General features: G+C 36.0%; 1 protein-coding gene across 3 annotated transcripts in view; it reads right to left on the bottom strand.

Annotated features, from left to right (window-relative positions):
- Positions 1-21,477, bottom strand: part of ANAPC10 (anaphase promoting complex subunit 10) — a 112,522-nt gene that overhangs the window by 33,738 nt on the left and 57,307 nt on the right. The gene's annotated exons all lie outside the window — the stretch shown is intronic.

Here is a 21,477-nt window from a genome sequence, read left to right as displayed (position 1 = left end):
GCAAAATGCTTAAGATGGAAACAGAGTGTTAATACAGAAAAAAGAGCAAGATTCAGTATACAAATTTCTGTAAAACCTATTTAAAAAAAGAGTAAGATGAAGTTTTGATTTTGGTATCTTTTTGACTAAAAAATAACTGTGGTCATAGATAAAATACTAAAACATATAGTACTTTATTACAACAAAAAGATATAATCAAATTTCAAACTTTCTAATTAAACCTTTTTTCTGTAAGTTATTGGGAATTCAACACTAGTCTTGGTTCACATGATAGAACAATGGGAAAATTTTCCGAATGGTTGAACACTAACCCTGACAAGTGTGGAGAGCCAACTACAATACATTATATGGTAGCATAACCTGCCACCCACGTTGCTGAGAGAACAGCTTTCAAACACATGCACTGAGCTGTAAAACCACAAAATCCCTTATTACACATTGTTTCATACTCTAGGTGAAATATACCATCAATTCTTTCCATTATAAATCTTTTTTTATTACTATTTTTTGAAGCCCATTTAACAATCTGACTGTCTTTTTCTTACAATGTAAAAGATGCCTTTGTAAAAAGTAAAATGCAACAGGAATGTCATCACCCTACTATAATATTTCAATGAAGGCTGATATCTGCTGCTCAATTTCTCATAGCTTATTCTGGGGATCCATTTACCTAAAATGCATTTTAAGCTAATGTTCTTTTTGTATTTCCTTTAAAGACCAAGCCTATTGATACTGGTTCACTAAGTTTCTTAGAGCATTTGAAAATATTTACTTTAAGGAAAACTGATCTATTGCTTTGGGGGTTCTTTAATAAAATACATGATTTTCGTCATTACTAAAAAAGAGAGTGAGAGAGAGAATTAAAAACAAATAGTCAAAATTTGTCATGGAGTGAATGTTTCCTCTCTCTGTCTCTTCCCAACATTCCTCCTTCCCCCACCCTGGCGCAAATCCAAACCTATACCAAAAAACAAACAAACAAACAAATCCATTTTAGAGTCAAAGATATAATGGTACCCTGACAATATGTGTCTTACATTGGTATAACATGTAAATGAAGCAAGACTGCAGGATGACAAACATGTTTCATCCTCATTACAGCACTGCTTTGTCAAAGATGTGTTCTTACCTTCCAGAAAAGAGCTCACTGCAATAATGGCTATCAAATCTGTACAAAAGGGCTTGATTTACAGACTGGGAAGGGTGAAAAACAAAACAAAACTTAGACGCTACTTTTACAGAGATTCAAAGACACTACTACTTTGTAGAGATTCAAGATAGCTAAATCATTTCTAAAACTATGTGTGTCTAACAACTGGCCTGTTTCATTTCTTTCCAAAATTCTCCCTCCTATCCTTTACATTTCATTCCCCCCAATTCCTGCCCACCATGACCCCCCTCCAGCCACAGTCTGCTAACTGAATCACAGCGTTCCAGGACAGGACATAACAGTTTCTTCTGGGGTTTTCATTTGCAATGTTGTTGGCAAAGAGAACCCTATTTGTAAGTGTTCTATTATACTAGCAAGGTCAATTAGTCCTGTGAACTCCTGGTCTTTCTGCCTGATAGCTTGGTGGATTATTCAAGTGGGACTGTTCATAACCCATAACTGAATGCAGCCAATTAACCTCAGAAACATAACAATACTAGTATCTAATGGGATTTTAAGCTTATCTTAACAACATACCACAGTAATGTCATTTTTCCCACATTGGTGGAATATTATTTGATGGAAACTCTACATTCTCCCCAAATTGAATTAATTTGTAAGTTACAATATACAAATTATATAGAGTAATTAAAAAAAGTTTAAACAGCTTTATTGCTATATAATTCACATACCATACAATTCACCCATTTAAGTTTATTTATTTATTTTGAGAGAGAGACAGATAGGCAGCGCACACCCATGAGCTAGGGAGGGGCAGAGAGGATGCAGAGAGAGAATCCCAAGCAGGCCCCATGCTGTCAGCATGGAGCCCAACAGGGAGCTAGAACCGATGAACTATGAGATCATGACCTGAGCCAAAATCAAGAGGTGGACTCATGCTCAACCACCTGAGCCACCCAGGCATCCCACAATTCACTCATTTAAAGTGTACAATCCAATGTGCATCTATCACCACAATTCTTTTGTTTGTTTGTTTCAAGTTTTTATTTAAATTCTAGTTAGTTTACATATCGTATAATATTGGTTTCAGGAGTAGAATTCAGTGATTCATCACTTACACGCAACACCCAATACTCATCTTATACCCACCACCCATCTAGCCCATCCCCCACCCATTTCCCTCCACCAACCCTCAGTTTGTTCTCTATAGTTAACAGTCTCTTATGGTTTGGGGCGCCTGGGTGGCTCTGTCGGCTGAGGGTTCAGCTTTGGCTCGGGTCATGATCTCACGAACCATGAGCTCAAGCTCCACGTCGGGCTCTGTGCTGACAGCTCAGAGTCTGGAGCCTGTTTCAGATTCTGCGTCTCCCTCTCTCTATGCCCCTCCCCTGCTCGTGCTTTGTTTCTCTCTCTCAAAAATAAATAATATTAAAAAGAATTTTTAAAAAAATGAGTCTCTTGTGGTTTGCCAAATTACATAATTTCCGTTACAAGAAAGTTCACCATAAAGATGTTGAAGCTTTTAAAAAATAATCAAAATAAAAAATAATAATCCTCCATTATGCCTATATTTGCTTCTATGGTTCATACAACTAAATTTATATAACTAAATAAAGAATAGGAGAATCCTTTGTTTTTCTAAATATTTATTTTGAGAGGGAAAGAGAGAGGATGAGCAGGGGAGGGGAAGAGAAGGGGGAGAGAGAATACCACTTCACACTTAGATCTGCTGACAGCACAGAGCCCACTGAAGGGCTCAAACACACCAGCTATGAGATCATGACCTGAACCAAAATCAAGAATCGTTCATTTAACTGACTGAGCCACCCAGGCACCCCAAGAATCTTTTATTGTGCAATATCCACTGCTCCTATCAAGATTTCTCCCAAGATGCAAAAAAACACTACTACTCTCTCAGAAGCTATGTGGAAATTAATTTGCATTATACTTCAAATATTCAAAAAGTCTTTGTCAAATATTACTTAATTTTTAAAACAACAAAAGAGAGTTTGCATTATTTGAGTGCTTACTATGTGGCAGGAAATATGAATCCATACTTTGCAAACTATCTTAATCATCTCAGGAATCCAATGAAAAAGGCATTTCCCTCCCTATTCTATGTATGAGGAACCTGAGGCTTCAAAGGTGCTAAATATGTTCCCAAGTTTCACACAGCTAATAAGTTGCAAAAATAAGGGATGTAAAACCAGATCAGTCTAGTTTGCCAAATTGTAGTCTTTCAACATCACTTGGCCTAAAAATTATGAGATAACACTGAGTCATCTCCCAGGATCACCTGTATTGCCAATCTTCAAAACCACCATATAAAAGAATGATATCTAATTATAACTGAGTAACAACCAGAAAGAAATGAATGAATGGATGAATAAATGAATGAATGAATGAATGAATGAATGAATGAATGAATAAGGGTGTTTTGATATCCATATAATCATATCAACACTAAAGTTTTACTAAAGGCAAGACAGTATTTTTTTTCATATCACTTCCAATCCAAATGCACTCTCACATATATGAATGGACATGCGATCTTCCACACACAGACCAGTATAACTACCTGCCCACATACATGCAATACACAAAGTCATCCAAACTGTCACACCTAATACTCCGATTTCTAAGCCAAAAGTATTTTCTGTTATGCCAGGTCACAACGAAGTGAAAAGCTGCCTTAATACTGCAGGTATCAAGATATCAGATTTCTTTTCAAAGAAGGATTTTTAAAATAAGCTGAATAACTTTTTCATACAGTAATGTTTTTTAAAACTATTTGGTCTAGTAAGGCTACTTAACATATATTCTAGCAAAAATCATACTGTGATTACCTCTGTTTTTGCTTTACCAATTTCAAACAGAAATAACTTGTTCAATCATTAGGCCAAACTGTCCTAAAAGCAAATGCCTATTAAGAGGAGCACAGCCTGTGTGCATTCCCAAAACTCAATCACTATTCCCAACTTCCCTGCTATGGGAGCTTTCAGATTGGCCAGAGTTGACTCTCAGGGCTTCACTCACTGCTTAGTGGAAATATTTGTAAAAATATTTGTGCAATTAGGATAAACAGAGCTTTTATGAAAATACTGGCTTAGCTAAAAGTAATGACAGTTAAGATGTGCATAAATGGCATTTTTAAATGTCCATTTATTCCCCCCTACTCTATAAGTTTATTATGATAAATGTTGCATCAGTTTGAAAGAATATATTCTGCAAAGAAAGTAGAAGGGCTCAGAAGTAGAATTCAGAGTCCTCAATATTAAGTCAGCTTTGCTTACTTTTTAAATAAATCAAATAAAAATAAATTGTGTTCTATAAACAGAAAAAAATTTCAATAACAGAGTGCAAAATCAAAGGATGTATCTAAGTTAGTAAACTATTGCCTTAATTAGTAAAGAAAGATCTAATATATTGACGCAGTGGATCAACATGTGATCCAACAGATCTTATACTATTAACTAGATCATATCAGGAAAATTAAAATTGCCAAACCATTTATTCCCTTTTAAAAGGCACATAATACCAATGCCACTGATGCTATAGTTTCAAAGAACTGAATCTGTAATGGAAATCTCATTAAAATAAAAAACAAAAACTAGAAAACCTGCATGGGACATATGCTCTATCCAATTCTGGACAACTGATTTTGAAATGCAAAATATCAACCTTAATTAAAAAAGAAAAAAACCAGCTCACACAGTAAAGAACTGAATCCAAGACGACTTACCTACTCTCTGTTATTAGAGCATGCCTTAAAAAAGAGAAGACATTTATCTAGCATTTTCCAACCTTGTGCAATCATGTATGAGTAAGGATAAAGCGGCCATTATAAAACTGAAGTGAAAAAGATATATGGAGGGGCCCCTGGGTAGCTCAGTCGGTTAAGTGTCCGACTCTTGATTTTGGCTCAGGTCATAATCTCGCGGTTTTTGAGTTTGAGCACCACACTGGGCTCTGTGCTGACAGGGTGGAGCCTGCTTGGGATTCTCTCTCTCCCTGTCTCTCCACCCCTCCCCCACTCATATTTCCTCTCTCTCTCTCTCTCTCTCTCTCTCAAAATAAATAAAGTGAAAAAAAGATATATAGAAGGATATAAATTTACATTGACTGAAAAAACAATGTATTTGGTATGTTGCAGATGTTTTTACACAGCTTAATCTCATTTAATCTTAACAACCACCCAAACAAAATAGGTATTGTGATTCTTATTTTTTAAAGTAAACAGAGAAAGAACAGAGAAAGTGCCCTATATCACAAAATAGAGAAGTAATAGTACCAAGATTGCAACTCTGATCTGACTACAAAACCTATGATTAAAGCAGCATGTGGCAAAGACAATCTAGAAACATATTCCTTCCTCTGGCGTAGGCCTCATCCTTCTGTCCCATTTTGAGTACAATATTTAAAACCCAGATTGCAGATTATGAAACAGCCTGGGTTTTTGCACCCCCCCCCCAAAAGCCAAGGTTAGAGAACTCTGCGTTCAATGGCGAGTACAATATGACTCTGGGGGAATAGCAGCAAGTTTCAAATAACTACAAATTCAGGTTAAATGGAGTTCAGTGAGTCATGATAATTCCATGCCACTGATAATCCTGATCTTAGTCAAGAGAATTTTCAAATTTGAATTCCATACTTGCCTTAGACAATTCTCTTTCAACACAAGGCAACTCTTCATACAAGGTAAGTATTTTAAAGCAGGGAACACCTCTCAGTGCCTTTCACTAATTTTCTACAGAGAAATAGTAAAATTTTTAAATAGATAAAGCTAACGCTCAACCACCAGATTTTACAAACTAGCTGAGAATAATTTTGAGGGTGTTTTTTTTTTAATCCTTTTATTATCTTAAATGTGAAGCAGCTACCTAAAATGCTAAGGTAGATGAGTGAAAACAGATTTCTTTTCATTCCTCAGTTTGTTCTCATTCCTTGAAGTACCTTCCTTATCATACTTAACTTGAGCTTATCACCTTTGGGCCATGATAAGAGGTAAGTTATGAGTCTCCTGGATTCTCCCTGGTAAATTACATTTCCTTTTTTCATGATCTCTAAGAGCACATGCTTATACCAGAAAATGGGGGTGCTAGGGTAGAATCAGTTTAAAAACTAATCTGCCTTGGACCCTTTCCTTCAGGAAAGCTAAAACAAATCCCCCCCCCCCCCACACACACACTATCTTTAAAGTAAATACAAGGGCCACTGCATAAACAACAACAAATTGCATAAATATTAACTAAACACCTATGCGCCAAGTACTTAGGCTTGAGGGGTATCAAGACAGATACTATCCTTGTGCTAGTGGAAGCTATCAAAGATTTATGGCAGCTCATAAGAAATATGCCATACTAAAATCAACAACACAAGAAACAACAGGTGTTGGCAAGGATGTGGAGAAAGAGGAGCCCTCTTGCACTGTTGGTGGGAAAGCAAACTGATGCAGCCACTCCACAAAAGAGTATGGAGTTTTCCTCAATAAAAAGTTAAAAATATGTGATGAGCACCAGATATTGTATGGAAGTGTTGAATCACTGAATTGTACACCTGAAACTAATATCTGTATGTTAACTAACTGGAATTTAAATTAACACTTTAAAAAAATTGGGGCGCCTGGGTTGCTCAGTCGGTTGAGCGTCCGACTTCGGCTCAGGGCATGATGTCATGCTCTGTGAGTTCGAGCCCCGCGTCGGGCTCCGTGCTGACAGCTCAGAGCCTGGAGCCTGTTTCGGATTCTGTGTCTGCCCCTCCCCTGCTCATCATGCTCTGTCTCTCTCTGTCTCAAAAAAAAAATTTTTTTTTTTTTTAAATTGAAAGAAGATGTTACTTGTCAGAAGGAAAAAAAGTTAAAAACAGAACTACCTTACAATCCAGCTATACTATTAGTATCCAAGAAATACTATTAGGTAATTCCCCAAAGAATACAAAAATACTAATCAAAGGGATATATACACTCTGATATTTACAGCAGCATTATCTATAGCCAAATTATGGAAATAGCCCAAATGTCCACTGACTGATGAATGGATAAAGAAGATATGGTGTGTATGTGTGTGTGTGTACATATACATTATATGTATATGTACACACACACACATACACACACACACACACACACACACACACAGGAATATTACTCAGCCATAAAAAAGAATGAAATCTTGCCATCTGCAACTACCATGGATGGACGTAGAGGGTATTATGCTAAGTGAAATAAAGGCAGGCAGAGAAAGACAAACACAGTATGATTTTACTCGTATGTGGAACTTAAGAAACAAAACAAATGAGCAAAGGGGTGGGGGGGAAAGACAGAGAGAGAGAGAGGGAGGCAAAGAAACAGACTCTTAACTATACTCTTAACTACAGAGAACAAACTGATGGTTACCAGAGGGAGGTGGGTGAGGGATGGGTTAAATAGGTGATAAGGAACAAGGAGTGCACTCTTTGTGATGAGCACCAGGTGATGTATGGAAGTGTTGAATCACTTCACTGTACAGCTTAAATTAACATTACACTGTATATTAACTGGAATTTAAATAAAAACTAAAAAAAATATATTCCGTAAAATTACTAAATAAATGGCAGAAGGGTAAGTTTAGTGCATAAAAATATATATACAATTATTAAGTAGGTTACAAATTTGGCTCCATGGTTCCTGGCAGCCAAAGCAAAGTGGGTATCATTACTGGTTGTGACATGGTATAGAGGCTCTTCTACTTATAAACAGATTAGTTTCCAAAGAGCTATCATAAGTCGATTTAATCACATATGCAAATTTTTAACTACAAAAGCAACTGCTGATATCATCTACTGGTGACTAACAGAGTTGCCATACTTTGTCCCCCAATCACTGCTCCCTCACAACTGGTAGGTTTTTCATATCTACCAAAGTCCCTATGCTGAAGGGTCTTGAGCAGAAGAACCTGTGTGTATGTGTATAGTAACAACCCAAATGCCTTCCTGAATTCAGATCTGAAGGAAATTTTTACTCTGGATCTGTATTAAAAGGCCACTTTGAGATATAGTGGACTACATCCTTGACAATGTTCCTAACAGAATTACAATAATAACTTTTCTTATTTCCTAGATGTCTCAATGTAGGCCTATGGATTACCACTAAAGAGAACTTCTATAAAAGCAATTTTATAAAATAATGTAGCCAAAATATAATATTTATAATAGCTAAAGAAATGCATGTCTTTCAAGCGGCTCCTAATAAGAAAGAAAGAAAGAAAGAAAGAAAGAAAGAAAGAAAGAAAGAAGAAAGAGAAAAGAAAAGGAAAGAAAAGAGGAAATTCAACTCTTGCAGGAACAGTCTAAAGATCTAAGAATGAGCTTTTAAGACCATTGGCATCACACTCATTGCTTACACAAGTTTTGTGTGTAACACCACTTTACTGTAATTCATAAAATAGGGAAATAAAGCTTTCAGATTAAGTTTTGAGGTTTTAGTAATTATATCTAAAATAAGTATAGTAGTTAGTGGACAATGAAAACAGATACAATTCTTTTGAAAGGGGCTATTTATTTTTCTCATGAATCTCAAAGAAACTGCAATTAGAGGAATAAGTCAAAGGCCACAGTTATTATTGTATAGGGCATGTGTAAAAAGAGACACACTATGTAAACAACATATATTGATTGGCTAGATTCACTACAATTAAGTGAGATGAGAGAAAAAGCAAAAATAGGACCTTGAAGGATAATATACTCTGCCTGAAAAACTTGATTTACTCTAAACACACTACTACTAAATAATCAGAGTACCTTTTCCTCAACTTCAGAGGAGTTTACTGAATCTAAATACTTAGGTTACCTCATATAAAACTGAAATTCAGTTAAGTTAAAGAATATAAGATTGGGGCGCCTGGGTGGCACAGTCGGTTAAGCGTCCGACTTCAGCCAGGTCACGATCTCGCGGTCCGTGAGTTCGAGCCCCGCGTCAGGCTCTGGGCTGATGGCTCGGAGCCTGGAGCCTGTTTCCGATTCTGTGTCTCCCTCTCTCTCTGACCCTCCCCCATTCATGCTCTGTCTCTCTCTGTCCCAAAAATAAATAAAAAACGTTGAAAAAAAATTAAAAAAAAAAAAAAAAAAGAATATAAGATTATTTTAACAGGGATTCTTTTTTTTTAAATTAGAGTAAAATAATACTTTTTAGTCTAAACATTTTACAGGATTAGAATCTGTATTTTCAAAGTTGCTTTCTAAATACAGATAAAATGGATACGTAATATACGAAAATTGTTATCGGTTAGAAGCTTCTGTCATAATTATTTTATTGATTTCTGTTATAAAATTGGAAATGTATTCCTACGTAAAAAATATTAAGGTACTCATTATTATGAAATCTCATTTGTTTTGCAGCAAGTACGCAGTCTTAGAGAAGCAGGGGAAACAAAAGTTGCCAGCATTTTATAATTGTCTCATATGAGCTCAACATGCCAGTCAAATCCTATGAAAATTTGTTACCCTGAGTGGTGGGGAAAAAGATAGATAGTATATTATATATTTTCTTTTTTAGAACGAGGCAACTTTTAGTGCAGTTTTGATTCACAGCAAAACTGAGAGGAATGTACGAGATTTCTCATACATCTCCTGCCCCTACCACCACATGCAGAGCCTCCCTCATTGCCAACATTAGGGTTCACTCTTGGTGTTGTACATTCTACGGGTTTGGACAAATGTGTAATGAAATGTATCCATCATTATAGTATCTTACAGAGTATTTTCACTGTCCTAAAAATCCTCTGTGCTCTGCCTATCCATCTCTCCCACCACTCCCAACTCCTAGCAACCTCTAAGCCTCTCACTATCTCCATAGTTTTGCCTTTTTGAGAATGTCGCAGTTGAAATTGTACAAATAATTCCACATTGTTGGAATTTTACAAATAGCCTTTTCAGATTGGCTTCTTTCAGTTAGTAATATGCATGTCAGGCTCCTCCACGTCTTTTCATGGCTTGATGGATCATTTCTTTTTAGCACTGAGTAACATTCTGGATGTACCACAGTTTATTAATCTATTCACCTAGTGAAGGATGCCCTGGTTGCCTCCAAGTTTTCACAATAATTAATAAAGCTTCATAAACATCCATGTGCAGAGTTCTATATGGATATAAGTTATCAGCTCCTTTAAGTAAATACCAAGGAGCACTACTACCTAGTCATATGGTTGGTTGAGAGTATGTTTACTTACGTAAGAAACCACCAAACTGTCTTCCAAAGTGACCGTGCCATTTTGTATCTTCACCAGCAATGAATGAGAACCCATGTTGCTCCATATCCTTGCCAGCACTGGACACTGTGTTCCAGATTTTGGCTATTCTAATAGGTGTGTAGTGGTATGTTGTTTTACTTAATTTGCATTTTCCTGAAGACATGATGGGAAGCATATTTTCATATGCGAAAATATGCTTATTTGCCATCTGCACATCTTCTTTGGTGAGGTGTCTGTTAAAGTCTTTGGCCTACAGTTTGCTTTCTTATTGTTGAGTTTTAAAAGTATCTTGTATATTTTGGATAACAGTCCTTTATCAGACGTCTTTTGCAAATATTTTCCCCCAGCCTGTAGCTTGTCTTTTCATTCTGCTGATACCAGGTATTTTCAACCTGAAAATATCTGTTGCCATGTGAAATTTTTTTGGTGGCAAAGAATGGGAATCTATGGAATATATAATACCCAGAGTAAGAACTTTTACTCTTCATTATCAAATAAAAGTAACAGAAAATTTACACAGCTACTTAGTAAAAACATCTTAACTTGGAATAAGATAAAAGACCTCAGGCTCAGGGCATCTGGGTGGCTCAGTCGGTAAAGTGTCCGATTTCGGCCCAGGTCACAATCCCATGCTTTGTGGGTTCGAGCCCCACACTGGGCTCTGTGCTGACAGCTCAGAGTCTGGAGCCTGTTTTGGATTCTGTGTTTCCCTCTCTCTCTCTCTGCCCCTCCCCTGCTTGTACTCTGTCTCTCTGTCTCCCCAAAATAAATAAACATTAAAAAAAAAAAAAAAGACCTGAGGCTCAATAAAAATTGAGCTAACATATTATCTGGACAATTTCCCTACTACTGCCTCAAAGTTATGGTACCACTTAGTCTGACTCTAGATCTTGTTCTCATCAGAGTTCCTGGAGGGTCTCCTCTGCCTAGTGCCTCTGTCCTACTTAGTCAAGCACCAAAGATCAAGGCTAGCTGTGGACTATTCAATTAGAAAATTATCCTTCTAAACTAATTTACAAACGAGACAATTTGTTCTGAAAATGGTGCTGAGATTACTGAACCACTGTTTCTGTTTTCTACCACCAAAAATTACAAACACAGGAGGGAAGACTATCCACCCCACCCTTCAAGCCTACAGACCCTTGAATGATGATTTTTCTTAACTGCCTTATGAAGATAAAATGGCCAGAGAAGAAAGAATCAATTGGCTTATATTCCAATAGTTTCCACTCCAATATTCTCTCTCACTCTTTTATTCAGAGGCTTGGAGATGTTTTTTTTTTCTTTTTTCCTTAGAAATCTTATCCTCCAAATTACACTGTTTAAAGCTTTTTATAAAATCATTAAGCAAAAGCAACCAGCAAAAAGAAAAGCAAGTATTTGTAACCGCTTATGCCAAAAGCATTAGCATTATAGAATCAACCAATTTTCAATAGAATATATCAAGAAAGTAAATACATTTCAAAAATCTATAGTCAATCTATCCCGTCACTCACAAGCTCATTTCCTTGGCTCCACACTTCAATTTTTCTGAAAAAAATTTAAAGAAATATTTTGGTAACTTACAATCTAATGTGATGTTAAGCAAAAGATGGAAGGAATGTGTATTGCATGTTGATTCCCAGCTATACCACTGCCTTGCCGTGTAACATCAGGCAGTTCACTCTGCATCTCGTTTGTAAAACAGTGGGATTGCACTTTATTAGAAGTTGTTAACTCGTGGTCCTTTCACCACATCCAGACTGTGGACATACCTTGTTTGCCCAGCATATTTTAAAAATTGGGAAATTTCCACATTTTAAAAGTTGGGAAATTTCACATTCATATCCAGATTTCTCTTAAAAAATTTTAGGACTGACAACACCAGGCCTACACTCCCATGGGGCAATAAAGGCTGAAACTGGATAGAAACTGCCCCCCTGGCATAAAGGCATGGAACCTTGCTGTTACATTACCTGCCTGACTGTGTAGCATCTAAGCTTTTGATGAAATACACTACCTCTGAAGTTTCTTTCAGCTCTAACATGTAGAATGAGCCACATAGCAAAAGGTCCTTTTAACCTAAGTCTCAACTTTACTTGAATATAGGGATAATAACATCTGATCACCACTTGTGCTTTGGAGACAAAATGAAACAGTGAGTAGTGACTGCTTAGCCCAGTGACATAAATGTTGAGACTGCTTTCATAAATAGTAGAGGTTACAAACCCAAGTAACAGTGAACGAGAGGACTCAAAAACAGTACTATGATGGTCAATCCAATCTACATCAAAACTGACATGCTGATTCTTCTCTTCCTAACACAACACTGATCCCATTAAAAATCTGCTACTTGCCTCTAATTTTTAGAGATTAAGTCTTCATTCACTATGTATAAAATAAGAGGCTGAGAAAAAAAATGAAGGTCCTGAATGGGCTGACCTCAAGATATACTTTAAAGTTATGATAAAACTGTTCAGCATGCAGTTTTCAGCAAAATCTGCTGTAGATCTTTCTGTTCTAATCACGACCATTCTTAGTTGCCAAGAATAAAGAAAGATGCATTCAAAAGTCTCTATAGGGAAAGGGGGCTTACTAAAAAGTTAGCCCCGGAATCCAGGAAAAAGTAAACAACTAGGGACCAGAGAGGTCAGTAAATGCAGAACACTGGGAGCACCAGCCATTCGTTCAGCTCTATTTTTCTCTCCCCTGGTCAGTCTGATTCTGTGCCTGCATCCACTCTATTTGTTCTACACCATCCTACCTCCTCCCATTATCTTAGAGTCTACAGCCTTCTAACTTTGAAACTTGAAACGCACATGGCCCTTCACCTTACCACCCTCTCCATATCGCTATCTCACCGTATCAAGTCTGGCTAACTTGCCTGTTTCTTGTGAGTCATATTTCTGAGAAAGGCAAAAAAAAAAAAAAAAATAAAACTACCAGGGGTGCCTGGGTCGCTCAGTGGGTTAAGCGTCTGACTTCAGCTCAGGTCATGATCTCATGGTCCGTGTGTTTGAGCCCCAGGTCGGGCTCTGTGCTGACGGCTCGGAGCCTGGAGCCTGTTTTGGATTCTAGGTCTCCCTCTCTCTCTCAAAAATAAATAAACATTTAAAACTAACTTTTTTAAATAAAAAATAAATAAAACTACCATACAATCCTACAATCCCACTTCTGGGTATACACCCAAAAGAACTGAAAGCAGGGTCTCAAAGAGATATTTATGTTTGCACATTCATATTCATAACAGCATTATTCACACCTCTTGTGGAAGGTCCATCAACAGATGAATCGATAAACATAATGTGGAATGTTATTCAGCCTTAAAAAGGGAAGATATCCTGTCACATGCTACAACACAGATGAACCTTGAGGACACTGTGCTCAGTGAAACAAGGCAGTCACAAAAGGATAAATACTATGAGCCCACTTATACGAGGTATTAAAAGAGTAACCAAATTCATCGGAAAAGAAAGTAGAATGGTGGTTATCAGGGGTTGAGGTGAGGGAAAATGAGGAGGAGTTGTTTCATGGATATAGATTTTCAGTGTTGCAAGATGAAGTGATTCCGAATATGTGTTGTGCAACAATGTGAATCTACTTAACACTATTGAACTGTACACTTAAAAGTGTTAAGATGGTAAATTTTAAGTTACATGTTTTTTATCACAATTATAAAAAATATTTTTTTGAATTTTTGAGAGAAAGAATCAGATCTGCCCAGATAATCTTCTTTGCAGAAAACTACACAAGCAGGGATCAGTGGCAAGCCTAGGGACTGACTGCTGGTATACTCATTTGACAACTTTTTATTAAACGCCTACTGTTTCCGACACTGTGCTAAGTTCTCAGCCAGGTGCCTACCCCTTCCCTGTTCAGCTGGCCATACTCAGTAAGCTTTCCTTATTTAAATAAAAGGGGTTGATAATCGGTATCTCTAAAACCATGGGCATTTTCACTTTTGTAAGTAAAGTGCATATTTTTATTGCATTGTACCCTGCTATATAGTTAAATAAAGGGTTTTTAATTTTGTTTTTTGTTTTCTTTGTCCCTGGCTGTTCCTACTGTCACTCTGCCTAAAAGAAACAGTGCAGTTCTTCCGTAAGTGCTGCAAAAGAGCACTTGAAAAAGGCGACTCTAGGGCACAATGCTCTTAAAAGAAACCTCATCAACTTCAAAGTTAAGTACGCATCAGCAGTACAAAACCTTCCAATTCAAAGCATTACGAAACAAAACAAGAATCCCCTTCAGAATCTTCTTACTTGGTCCAAATATGAGAGTAGGAAAAGTTGGAATTCCTGGTATTAAATAATTTCATTGGTCTCAAATCTATAAATGTAGAAACTATTACTCCAAAGAGTGATTAAACTAAACTACTTGCAGAAGCTGCTTACTACAGAATTGCATTAAATAAATTGCCTATGAAAACATGCAACACAGGCTTAGGCAGGAAGGGTTTCATTCCCTATCTAAGTGGGTACTCCTGCCCATTCTCAGCTTCTGTGACAATGTCTCTCGATCTTCTTCTCATCACTGGCAGTTCCTTTCAGCTTTTTCTCACTGAATAATCTTTTTTCTCCCCATTCCTTGAGTCCTTGGCATTTCCACAGTTCCAGCCCTGGCACTCTTCTTTTCCACTGCACACACTCCCTGAATGAATCGGAACTCGCACCGAAGCTTCTTACTTGCATGTTGGTAATTTTCAAGTCTACACCTCTAACCTAGACTTCTTTCTTCAGGTTTGGATCCATGTATCTGGCTACCCCTTGAAAAGCCCTCTGTCAGAAAAAATACCAGAAGTCACTGACAAAAACTAATCTCATTAGCTTAACCTTTCTCACCATCCTCGATGTTCCTTAACTCTGCATTCCATTGCTGATTAATGATAAAAATCCACCAGTTGCCAAACATGAGAAGAATTCTAGTTGCCCTCTTCTACCTACTTGAAGCCCCTACCCATACATACTCCCTGTACACCCTAGGTAACAATCAGTCATGAGCCTTTCTGAATCTACTTCAAATGCACCCCTTTCTTTTGAACCCAATTGTCACAGCCTTGGTTAAATCCTCCTAATTTTCACCTGGATACCACCTAGCCGGTCTTCACGTTGCTCCAGCTCCAGCCGTCCCACGATTAAACTTTATCAATATCTCCTCATTTTAAGTCCAAACTCCCTAGAAGTCTATGAAAGTAAGCATAACCTGATTTTTGCCTACGTATTCTCACTGTAACAACTACACATCACTCCCCGCATGAACATACACTCCTTATGTGCAGAGGCCATATTACCATTACCATCACAATAAATGTGTTGAATGACAATACTTCTCCAGTCTTTCTTGCCATTGCTTCATACCTACCCAGCTTCCAGAAGTACTAAATTACTTGCAGTTCTGCCATTATGCCATGCCTTCCTGCTTCTGTACTTTTAGGTACACTGTGCCCCTTTCAAAATGCCTCACTTTATTCTCACCTGAGTGGGCTTTATGTTGATCCTTAAGATTCAGTTGAACTATCACCACTTTTAGAAAAACTTTTTTCTTAACTTTTTAAAGTTTATTTATTCTGAGAGAGAGAGAGAGACAGAGAGAGGGTTAAAGGGAGAGAGAAAGAGAGAGCACGAACAGAGGAGGGACAGACAGAGGAGAAAGAGAAGCCCAAGCAGGCTCTGCACTGATGAGGGGCTCAATCTCATGAACCTGTGAGATCATGACCAGAACTGAGATCCAGAGCCAGGACGCCTGACTGACAGAGCCACCCAGGCACCCTAGAAAAACTTTTTAAACGGTTGCTCCTAATATTCCATTGTGTTTCCACAGTACCATATGTCTTTACTAGACTATATTGTAATTGTAGATTTACTTGCCTGTCTTTTCCACCAAACTATGAGGTGCATACGGACAGAAACAGTGACTATCTTTACTGTATTCCCAGTACCTAATACAGTTCCTGGCACTTAGCAGGCCCTAAATAAATATCTAATAAATACAGTATGAATTTGTCTTGTAATAGGAATCCCAGATTACATCTCTACATTGCCACAGTCTAGGTTTGTGATCAAACAAAAAACAAGAGATACAAGAATATTTCTCTCTTAAAATATATATATATATATATAATATTCCACTATGTAACATTTTAGATTCAAAAGGAAATACATCCCAAATGCATAGTCATCTCAACTCCATTTTGGAAATAAGTAATGTATATAATCATGAATAACTCTCTTTAAATTGCGTGTTACTTTTAGAGAGGGAAAAAAAAGGATAACATTTCTGGCCTAAAAATTATGTGTATCACAACAAAATATTCCATACTCATTTCAAAGATGTCCCAGTGTCAGTTATAAAAACTAATTTTTAAAAATATTTTCTTTTAAATTAGCTAAATTTCAGTAAAAATATTTTTCCAAAGGCTCAATAAATTAAACACTGTCCTATGAAACAAATTTATGTTTATAAGTACTGCCTAAATCATTCCATTTTATATCAAGTTGTTTAAAACAGGCCCCTCATCAGAAAGTAAATATAAGTAGATTTTAAGATCGATGGATAGAGCCAGAGACTCTGTCTGCATCTTCTTACTCCACCACACACATTAACAGAACTCAAATTATAATCATAAATGTTATGTTAACAGAAGAGTTGACTTTTTAACCACTTTTGTCAAAGTACCAAATATGGACTCCCATAGCCATGCTACTGATTCAAGACCCAAGGAAGGGAGCCAAAAGGCTCGTCCACAAGGAAGAAAAGAAAAATATCATTACAGCTCTCTTAACATCGAAGACTTGTTTCAAGCTTCTTCTTTAAAAAAAAAAATCATTTGGTAACAGCTTTATTATCTGAAGACAAAAACAAGGCTTAAAATTCACTTAAGTGCTCAATCTTGTACTCCATTAATATTCTATCCTTTTGCGGTCACAAATTTTAGAAGCAAAACGCTAACAATGAATCAAAGGACAACTTTCACATATGCTGAAAATATCTGCTTCAGTTAACAAGTTTTTTTTTACAAAACTGTATAGAAATAATTTTGAAAACAGTTTCAAACAGAGAGGAGGCAAACCACAAGAGACTCTTAAATACAGAGAGCAAACTGAGGGTCAGTGGGGGGCTGGAGAGGAGGGGAAAATGGGTGATGGGCATTGAGGAGGGCACTTGTTGGGATGAGCACTGGGTGTTGTATGTAACTGATGAGTCATGGGAATCTACTCCCGAAAACAAGAGCACACTGTATATACTGTATGTTAGCTAACTTGATAATAAATTACATTTAAATAAATAAATACCACAGAGTAACTCATTTAAAAAAATAAATAATTTTGAAAGCTGTCATTCTATGTCTAATAAATCAGTTTAGTATCATATTTAAGTACAAAATTTTTTTTTAAATTTTTTTAATGTTTATTTATTTTTGAGAGAGAGAGAGACAGAGCCCAAGCAAGGGAGGAGAAGAGAGAGAGGGAGACACAGAATCAGAAGCAGGCTCCAGGCTCTGAGCTGTCAGCACGGAGCCCGACACAGGGCTCAAACTCATGAACTGTGAGATCATGACATGAGCCAAAGTCAGATGCTTAACCGACTGAGCCACCCAAGCGCCCCTAAGAAAACAATTTCCATAATAGTTTTTAGAAAGAGAAATAACTCGTTAGCAAATTGAAAAAGACTTTAATTTTTCTTGAATTTTAGCTGGAGATGCTTTCTACAAAGTTAAAATGGTCACATGTAAGACATAGTGCTCTTGGTTTCTCGCTCTAAATGACAAAAAATTTCCGGCTATTTATTTTTCCTTCTGAGAGCAAAGGAAAAAAAACAGCATTAAACCAAAATATAATGCTAAAATGCAAATGATTTAAAAATTTTAAAAGCAACTGTATCTTTATTTGAAAACTTCTCTTGAATAACTTCCTTAATAACATGATGAACATGACTTCCTATATAAAAGTTAACACAACTAGATGAAGTGTTTTGAGAAGATAATGCCATAAAGACTCTGAAATGCTAAGTCCTCCCTCCTTTACAGAAGTAGTCTTGTGTGGAAGCAATAAATCACAAACATCTCATAAATGTTCTTATGTCTTTTGTTCCCTATTTCTGAAGGATGGACAATTTTAAAAACACAAAAGTAGAATAAGCAGCACAAATGAATTCAACTTTGGCATCAAAAATGTTCTATTTGGCCAAACTTAGTTTTAGTATCTTGTAACCATTAAGCAGAAAGTTTAAGCCTTATTTCCATTTTAAGTCCCTCCTCAGGTAATAGAGATTGAAATATGCATTCAAGATTAGTAAAGGAAAGGCCTGATCTCTTTGTAGAGGTTTTTCAACAGAGGTTACAAAGATCAGGATAGAACAGCATGCTTTGTAACTAAAATGAAGGAAAACATATGATAGCAAAAGAATAATTTTTTGATAGAGTAGCCATTAGCTTTTCTTACCCTGAACTACATTTTTGTAAAAGTTACTACTTCAAATCAATAATAAAATGACAGAAAATAGGTTTTTAGAGTGTTTCAAGTAAACAAATCCATAATTTCTAGTAAAAAAGGAAAACCTATTAAACACTCCAATACACACTACACCCTCCCGTGGGCAAGCCTCCATGGAAAAATATAAAAAGATTTAGTTGGGTTTTCCACTCAGTTAAATCAGTCCTATAACTAATGAAACGATGGCTCTAAAAACCTCATAAAAGTTAACACTATTTTAATCACTTGTCTTAGCATCTGAGTTAGAAGAAAGAGTTTTTTAGAAATAACAATTTAGATCCTATAGAGTAGGAAATAAAATCATAATCTGCTTATCTTCCCTTAAAAAACAAAGTGATATCAGATTATTTCTTTAACTTAGAAAAACAGATAAAGTAAATCACATGTAAAGATATATAATTAAAAGATAAAGTATACTTTATATCATGAGCTGCAAAGGTGGTACTAATATTTTAAAGCAAAATACAAAAATTATGGTTCCTTAGTGAGAACTGTGGCAGAAAAGCAGTATGTTCATTAAGTTTTTCAGGAAAACAACTTACATTATCACCTGGTAATATTTAGTATTACTGGCCTCATGAGGCTGTGTGGTCACTACACAGAAATATAAACACACTTGGAATAAAATTAAGAGACTACCTAAAAGAGCCCTTATTCTATATGGCTAATGTTTCAGTACTTAAATTATAGAATAGAAGCAAAACTAGATTAAAAGTATCTGCAATGGTCCAAATATCATTTCAAGTTTCTCTAATTTACAACAGAATACTATATATATATTTAATACATAAAGCTAGAAATCATGTATGAGGATGTACATTTCCCAAAATGCATGAAAGAATTTTTGAACAAATATACTCAAAGAAAAATAAGTTACAACTAAGACTACTTAAGGGCTTAACTAGACAGAAACCATCAATTAAAGGACAACAGTGACATCTAGTGGACACTTCAAATATAGGCCACACACATTTTGGATCAAAACATTTTGTGTGTCACATATTTCAACCTGCCTGAGGGCTTACGGGACAAATCTTTAATTTTAAAACAAAACAAGCCAGCTATGATCCAAAAAGGCTTATAAATATGAGTGACCCAATCACTGATAAATACAAAATGTTTAAGTATAAGAAGTACATATCTCGCATCTTTAAAGTTCTTTAAACGCTGATTAAACATATCATATATGACTAAAAGAAGGGCTAGCAAAAGGTCCAATGTAATTATGATAATAAAAAGAATTTAAAATATTCTGAATGAAAAAGCACTGGGGTGAATGAAGAAACTAACAAAGTTTATACTTTGTTTATACTGGTTTATACTTTTGGTTTAGGGGCTCTTGGGTGGCTCAGCTGGTTAAGTGTCTAACTTTGGCTCAGGTCATGATCTCACAGTTTATGAGATTGAGCCCCGTGTCAGGCTCTGTGTTGACAGCTTGGAGTCTGGATGGAGCCTGCTTTGGGTTCTGTGTCTCCCTCTCTCTCTGCCCCTCCCCTGCTTGCATTCTGTCTCTTTCTCTCTCAAAAATAAATAAAAACATTAAAAAAAAAAAGTAAATGAACATTAATAAGACCAGGTGGTCATCTCAAAAAGCAACAAACTTAACTCAAAGAAGGATGAAAAAACAAAACAAAACAAAAAACCAAAATACCTGTGGATGAAAATGTTCTTACATATTCTTATTTGTCAATACATAAACAAATTTCACAAGAGAACAACACCACATTCATTGAGTAAATAATGAAAATATATGTGATTTTTATTAAATATTTTATTACTAATTCAGGGAAGAAATATAAATGTAGAGGCAGATCTTATAAACACTAAGTCAAATAAGAGTCCAGGCCACAAATTAGCCAGAAGTCTTTCAAACATCACAGGTGCTTCCAGATCTCTCAGAACTACCTAATTTAAAAGATTTTAATGATTATTTGAGCTCAAAGATTTCCTGACAAGGAAAAAATGCAAAGGGACAGAACTTTATAAATACAAAGTTCAAACTCATTCAAAGTACATGAAATGTAAACATGTTGGGACTAGTAACACTCAAGTCACAAAAGCATTATCTTAACAGTTTCAAAAAGTTAGATAGTACATAAATAAATTGGGATATATTCAAACAATGGACTATAACTCCAGAATATAAAAGAATGAAGTACTGATACATGCAACAACAAGGATGAAATGTCAAAAAATTAGGCTGAATGAAAGAAGCCTTACAAAAAGTTACACCTTTTGTGATTTCATTTATATGACATGCTATATAACAGGCAAAACTGATCTATAAAATGAATGAATGAACGAATGAAATTAGAGCAACACTTACCTCTGAGAGTAGGATAGAGATGGAGATTGACTGGGAAGGAATATGAGGGAATTTTATGGGGTAAAGAAAATATTCTATATCTTAATAGAAGTTGGGGTTATACATATGTTTGCATTTGTCAAAACTTACCAAATAATACATAATTAAGATTGTGCAAAACATATATACATTGTACCTTAAAATATGAACCTGAAGCAAATATTCATAACTCTAGTTATCATATATCATGCTGAAGTATTTGGGGTGATATGTACAAATATCTGCAACTTATTTTGAATTGCATATAAAAATTAGATGAATTGATGGACAGATTATAATAATGCAAATACAGCAGAACATTAACAA

Source organism: Panthera leo, chromosome B1 (genome assembly GCF_018350215.1).
Source record: "Panthera leo isolate Ple1 chromosome B1, P.leo_Ple1_pat1.1, whole genome shotgun sequence".
Taxonomy (NCBI): domain Eukaryota; kingdom Metazoa; phylum Chordata; class Mammalia; order Carnivora; family Felidae; genus Panthera; species Panthera leo.
Note: the sequence above shows the minus strand (reverse complement) of the source record. Positions and strands in the feature narration are given on the sequence as shown.